This window comes from Caloenas nicobarica, chromosome 2 (assembly GCF_036013445.1).
Source record: "Caloenas nicobarica isolate bCalNic1 chromosome 2, bCalNic1.hap1, whole genome shotgun sequence".
NCBI lineage: Eukaryota > Metazoa > Chordata > Aves > Columbiformes > Columbidae > Caloenas > Caloenas nicobarica.
In genome coordinates, this window is record NC_088246.1 from 69,628,750 (window position 1) to 69,635,971 (window position 7,222).

The 7,222-nt window shown below is 40.7% G+C and overlaps 1 protein-coding gene across 2 annotated transcripts in view; it reads right to left on the bottom strand.

Moving 5' to 3' along the window:
- Positions 1–7,222, bottom strand: part of RNF144B (ring finger protein 144B) — a 101,210-nt gene that overhangs the window by 91,964 nt on the left and 2,024 nt on the right. The window contains exon 1 of one of the 2 annotated variants that reach the window (XM_065627144.1): positions 4,155–4,485. The exons of the other annotated variant lie outside the window; for it this stretch is intronic. The gene's annotated coding sequence lies outside the window, so the exon portion shown is untranslated. Of the gene's footprint in view, positions 1–4,154; positions 4,486–7,222 lie in introns of those variants that run through there. 2 annotated transcript variants of the gene reach the window in all.

A 7,222-nucleotide genomic window follows, 5' to 3' on the forward strand; every position in this document is an offset into this window, starting at 1 on the left:
TTCACTTAGAGAGACTAATTGGTAAAGTTTAGTATTCCACTAATAGAAGTTTATTTATTTACAACATGTAAAGAAGATGGAAGAGAGGAAAAGGTGAGACAAAGAAAAAAAGTTTCCAACTAGTTTATGAGCTCTTTTGTCATGAAGTATTTACACTGTTACATATGTAATCAAGGGTTGAATATTAACTCGTTAGCCTGTGAATTTCCCAGAAAAGCTCGACCAGCTACCCACAGATGCACGTGGGTAGTGATGTGATGTTATTCCTGGAGAGTCTATTTGTAATGTCCACATTTCAGAAGTGGTATCACTCATCCTCAGGCAACTGAATACTCAAGTTCTGCCTCCTGTGACATCCCTGCAATAATTTTGACCTGTACTTGGATTGCCATGACCACAGTATTTTATGAAGTAATCTAATTTTTAGAATTAGATCGAGTAAAATAGTGTCTTGATACTGTCTGCAAAATAAATAGAATAACTAAAGTGCTGATTTGCATATAAGTGGCTACTCTCGCATTTGGGTATTTTAATCAGGAAGGCTTAGCCCAACTTTATAGGAATTACTTAAAAAAACTACACACTATTCCAGTAAACATTTTAAGAATTTATATAACTTCCATTCACTAGGCATCACAGAGTATTTCATTTTTTGAGCAAGCTTCAGAATATCCCTGTAATTATTTTCTCCATATTATACCTACAAAACCCACGTACAGAAACATTCATAATTTGTCTTTGATGACACAGGAGATGACTATTAGATGCACAGAGACAGGACAGGAAAGTTGTCTTCTACTTACATAGTCTAAAAGTCTTTCCAATTTTTGAAAGATGAACACTTATGCAATAAACAATAATTTGGTAAAACACACAAATCTTGAGCAAGTGTTTTCTAAAATCCATCCACACATGTAAATACAGTACTTCATACTAGGAAGATTTCAGAATCTATTTCTGTTATGGTCATGAGAAAAAGACTGAAATATGAAAAGTCCTGTTTAAAGGAGCAATGACATTTACAACTACAAGCTTCTATTCTGTATAGAAGACTAAAAAAAGGTTCAAGCTGTTCGAGATCAATCAGTTTAAATCACTGTCTTCCTCCACAAAGAATGGCTGAAGTTCTAGAAGTAAAATTAAGGAAACCTCAAATTCTGCAGAGCTGACTGCAGCCTTCCCAGAAAATATCCAGCCACCTCCCCTTTTGCATGGCAGTATGTCTGATCACTCCTGTGCCAGAATCCTAGTTCCTTTACATCAGGGGTGTCCAGCTCATTTTTACTGGGGGCCACATCAGCCTCGTGGTTGCCTTCAAGGGGCCAAATGTAATTTTAGGACTGTATAAATGTAGGAGTAGTTACATGCAAGTAGTTTGACGCCCCCGCTTTATACTATATCCAAGTACTGAATGCCCTTGAATTTCACTCCTGCTTGATGTGAGCAAAATCTTCCTCATGTTAGCATATCAAGTGGACTTTTCTCTTACCTACTGTAATTCCTGCAAGCCAGATTTCTTTATCTGGCAATTACCAGGGTGCAGTCTTTATTTCAACCTCTCATAAGGAAGAAATTTGGATCACCATAGCCGCAGCTGCTAGTCACAAATGATTAGTTTCACAGCTTTCAGACCTTTCCACATCATTTGAATGTACTATACAATGGCACATTTCAAAATGATGGGCTTGTGCAGCCAGCTACATTCACTGAAAGAAGCGGCGAATGATTCAGTCCTCTCAGCCTAAATATACTCTACCTTTTATGCTTGTTCGTAATCATTACTGCATGTGGATACCTCTTGGTATTATGTAATGCATGCACATCAGTGCAAATCTATCATGCTACAAACTTTAAATGGGAGGAATCAATTAAAATTTACTTGGAAAAATGATAAATGAAAAAGAAACATGGTGAAGAAATGTAGTGACAGAATCCACTATGAAAGACTTTTTACATTTGTATAATGTTTAGATTAGGCTGCAGCTCAGCAGAGAATTCAGAATATTTACCTTAACTTTCCCCTTCATATGACAAACAGTTCTTTGAGTCTTGCATTCAAAATTAGGTCTTTAGCCACATGTTTTCTCCAAAACAAGGATACTGCTATCAAAAGTGATACTTCAAATAAACATTCTCAAATTCGTTTCCACTTAGAAGTATTGTGACAATATTTAAGTAAGTTTTTGCCAATCCATTTCTAGTCACTCACACTTCGATAACAAATTTCTGTATAGTAAAAAAGATGGGGCATTTTTCCTTTACAGACTTAAATTATTAAAAATATGTCTTCTAGGTTCTTACACTGCAAACAAACTTTACCTAAATACCCTCTAAAGATGCATTAACACAGAACAGTATCAAAACAAGAATCTGACTTATGAAACAGTCCTGTGCTAAACCCTGCAGCTCTCTACAGGCCTCCTGTAACTTTCCTTGAGGTCCTAGACCATGGTGGAGCCCACCTCACACTAAGGGGAAACTGGAGGCAGAAATCTCTGAAGCCTCAGGTCCAGCCACCAGAGGGGAAAATATCAGCTTCTTATGTTTAAGTTGTCTATTTCAGAATGTCATTACTGGAATTAAGTTGCTTTGGGTTTTTTTTTAACTTTAAAAGTCCTTCTCATCTTGACGTTGCAAGTGTACACATAAAACAGTTTCCCCAAAGCTTTTAGTTATGTCATACCAGAATTTCCACTGAAAGGGTCATCAGAAATGAAGGCTTATAGCTTTTAGCCACACAGCATTGTGGTTTCTTGCCTCAACATGTGTTACATCTATGTGTCCAATTCTGCAAGTCCTACTGAAGAGGAGAATCAGTTAAATTGTTAAATTAACATACAATTCCCGTATTAAAAGCCTGGCTTGAGCTAACAAAAGTCACAAAATATAATAAAAGCCATTGAACAAATTCAGTATCCACTTACAGTCAGGTAAATCTAGGATAACAGCTCTGAAACAAATAGAGTTACCATGGTATAAAGTCTGAAGTAACTGGGAGCAGAACTTGGCTGCCTGGCATTTACTCACTTCACTAAATGTAAAGACCTGGAAGGTTCAAACAGTAAATAACTACATAATTTGTGAGAAGAAATGTCTAGAAACCCAGAATACAGAGGTGAAATGAAGATAAATGCTTTGGTTCCATGCTGAACTTTCTGAATTTTGTTAGTTTAAGCCAGGCCATGAATACTGCTTTAATATGCCCTGAATATTTTCAGTGTGAAATTCCATTCATTTAAAAATAAGACGTGATTCATACAGAATTCACATGGCAGGCCCTGGAATTCTAAAGCAGCTTGAATATAACAAGCAGATGTATAAATCTTTAAACAGTTTTAACTGGGATTTCTTTTTCTATATATTAAGTGCAATTGTTTCAAATATGGACTGTGAATACTTGAGAACTTTGGTTTTGTATCTAGTTTATGTGTTGCAGAACAAATATTAAGAGCTCAAATCTGAAAAATGAGGTTGTTCAACTGTAGTAGTCACTTCAAGGATTAGAAGCTTGTCGGGTTGCATTTGCACCTCACATATAGCAAAGCATATCTAGAGAAAAGGTATGTGGGAAATATCTTAAAAGGCCTGTTAAAGTTACAGAGAGTATATAGTTAAATGAATGCTATCTAAAAAAATTCAAACCTTAATTAGGCTTCATATTACTTGTAAGTATGTAAGATGAAACCCCCCCTAACATTGCCACACTGTGTTGGCCCTGGAGCAAACTGTCAAGCAAGCCTGCGTTCACAAGCTCGCAGAGTCACACAGAATCACACGAAAATGCCAAGGCTGAGAGAAGTTCACCTCTTTTACAGAAGATATCGCAATTAATACACATGCCCCAAGCCAGCAATCACCGCCCGGTAACCTGAGGCGGGGGTGAAGAAGCCCGCCTGCCTGCCTTCGGGCAAGGAAGGAAGCGAGCTCAGCTCCCTCTCTCGCTTTTGCAGGTGCCTGTCAATACTCACGGACAGCCGCGGGCGTCCAGGGACACGGAGCGCGGCGGTATAGAGCTCGGCGGCACGGGGTACGGCGGCTCCCGCTACGGACGGCGCCCGGACGGGCTTGGCGGCCGCTGGGGACGGGGAGTGCAGCGGAGGCAGCCTGCGCAGCCGCCGCACCCTAAGTTCAGGAGCCCGCCCGCGGTTCCCTACCTTTGCCCCTCGCCGCCCACGGCTGGGGCCGCGACGTGTTAATCCTGGCGGCGGTTTTCTCCTGGATGCGGCGCGGGTGGGACAGCAGGGACGGTAACTCGCGGCAAGGCGGCCAGGGGAGCTGCCGTGAATCCCCGGTCCGCGCTCGCGTCTTCCTTCCCTCGCTGTTCTTCTTCCCCTCCCGCATCTGCCTGCTGGCCCAGGAGGCTGCCGGAGAGTGGGACTCTGGGACCGGTGCCCCTGCACGCCCGCCCCGCCGCTGCGGGCGGAGAGCGGAGGAAACGGTGGCCGCGGGCAGAGCCGGGAGGGGGGGTGCCCCCGCCGCCGAGGCCGCTGCCGGCGGCGCGCCCGGGCGCGTAACTGCAGGCCGCCGCCTCACAATGGGCAAATTCATGTTACCTTTGCCGAGCGCAGCGGTGGAAGGGCTAGGTGCCGGGTGAGTCCCACAGCTACTGGACAGTTGGGAGGGGAGGAATCTCACTCTGAAAAGAAAAGCCTCTTGTCTTCTGGAAAATGTGAAATTATATCATGTCACATCGATAAATTATTACCAAGGTCACCTTAAAATTATTAGAAGGCTACGAAGTTTTCCTTTTTCTCGTTTTTGGTTGTTTGGTTGTTTTGGTTTTTTTTTTAAACACAGGTTGCCACTAACTACACACAATGCATGTGGAAAACCACCAGTTTCACTTTGTAGCCCAACCTGATGATGAGCTAAGTGCAAACTTGTCCTAGTGCAAAGTAGTAATACCCCCTGGAAATGTTTTCCACTTACAATGAGTTTAAAAATGTGTAATGGTAAATTACCAAGTGTACCAAAAGCTATAGACCTGTCAAGTAGAAATTTACAGACTCAAACCTTAGTGCTTAAATGAATTGACAGTGTTTCTTTCTCTAAAGTGTGAGTTACGTCACATGTACATAGTCAACTGGCACATATGCACACTATTCATGACAAAGCTGTCTCAAAAGTAGCAGGAGGCCAGTAACTGAGTGAGCATTCACCACAAGTCAGACTCTGTCCTTGCAGTGCTTCCCGAGGGAAACCATCCTGCTAACAGTTCTGGACGAGTGAGCAGCATGTGGGACCTCAAATGAAAGCCCTTTTACTGCCCCTGTCCCCACTGTCAGCAGGGGGATGCAGCAGAGGTTACATGGCTGCTGCCTACCAGACCTACGCGTCAGTCATTCAGAGTTCCCAGGTTGTACCTGTAGATCTAAATACTAGATCAAAATATTTCATAGAAAATATAGCAGCTGTGCACGCTTTCACTGGACATAGAGTTGTATATGTTATTAGACACACACAAAGCAGTATTTTTGAAAGCCTGCAGAGTAACATTTAACTTCATAGTAACTAGAAGGTCAACAGAATTTCTAACACAGAGCTCAGTCTGACAGAGTACAGAGTTGTCATTCACGCACAGATGTAAAATGTGACTTTATGTGGTATCTTGATTCACTGGATATCTCTGATGCTTACTACTTTACAATTTTGTTAAATTTTTGCATATATTTACCCTGAAACATGGCCTGTATAGAGATTCCTAAAATATAGTGAAACTACTTAGATCGATTCATATCAATTACGCATTTCACATTTTGTATTTACAAGGACAACTCTTTAAGCTTCTTAAGGGTAAGAAACAGATGACGAGTGTGGATCATGCAAGTTTGCTAATCCTGAAACACTTAGATGGGGAATGAAAAGGGAAATGCGGGATGTCAGAACTGAGCAAGACCACCTTAGGAAACACTTTGCAAATCAGGTATTCTTATCAGTCAAAAAATGTAAAATATCTTGCAGTGAACACTTGGAGATACTCAGCATTATGTTATTAATCACACCATAGCTTAACTACATACTGCTCAAATAGTTTTCATGTTTCTCTTGTCTTGTAAATTGTGTTAATTAGCTAAATTATCCATTCATATTTAGATTCCTGCTTTTAGTAGCAATTTTATAATGCTTAGATTCAAAAGCCATATAAAGCTTCTAACGTTTATTATAAAGATGTACTTGGCATTTACACAGGACTTTTCTCAGCATTTCATAGACAGGCCACTGACATTTCTAGGAAATATGTAGTCACATGACTGTTACAGGGAAACTGAAGCGCATATTTATATTTATATAACTCATACAAGAACACAAAGCAACAGTACTTACATTATTTTAAAAGTAGCATCCTATAATTTGTTGCTGTGGTATTTTATTCTGTGGATAAAATTCCTGATGAGAGTTACTGAGTACTTTGATGCAGGACACTTTCTCTGCGATCTACAGGTGACCTTTTCTGTAATTTTGCCTGCAGCAGATCAGATGGCAGGACACTGCAGTAACCAGTCACTTTGGAAACAAAATAAATGCAGTCCTCGGAGACTTTGTATGCTCTGTGAAGCCTACACTTCTATTCCCAAAAGCTTCTCAAAAACTGCCACATGCTCTATACTGAAAGCCAAACAACATTGCTTGCTAATCCAAGCTGCTCTGAACTAACTGAAAAGAACTGTTTATATGAATCAACAGAGGCTGGTAACCATGTTTAAACTTGCACTGCCCAGTGCACTCCAGCATACAAGCTTGTAATTGATCTTCCAACATGCCAGCTGCTTCTTTTTACAGCACCTTCAAACCATTTTTCACCATTTAATTCTATTGAGCTGCTATGCCTAAGAAACATGCTGTTTGATAGCTAAAAGTGAGCCCAAAGTACCTCCAGGATAACTATGTTTTATGGAACTGGTGTTTCCAGATGGAGCTAGCCATAAAACTAAAAGAGTGTTCTTAATACCGGGACTATGGCAGTAAAAGAGCAGCCTTTCCATGGTGGAATAAGAACAGGCTATAGTAAGGAGCTCTTGGATTAACTCTAATAACCACTTAGAATCATTTATTCCTCTTCAATTCAGGTTTTTAAGTTGCATTTAGTACCTTTCACTATGCTGTGTCAATACCTTAGATAATGCTGGCATTTCATATCAATAAAATTTTCTCACATAGGTCTTTCAGCTCTCAGCTGAAACTGTATCATTAACTTCATCAGGCTGGAAAGGCGGCAATATAG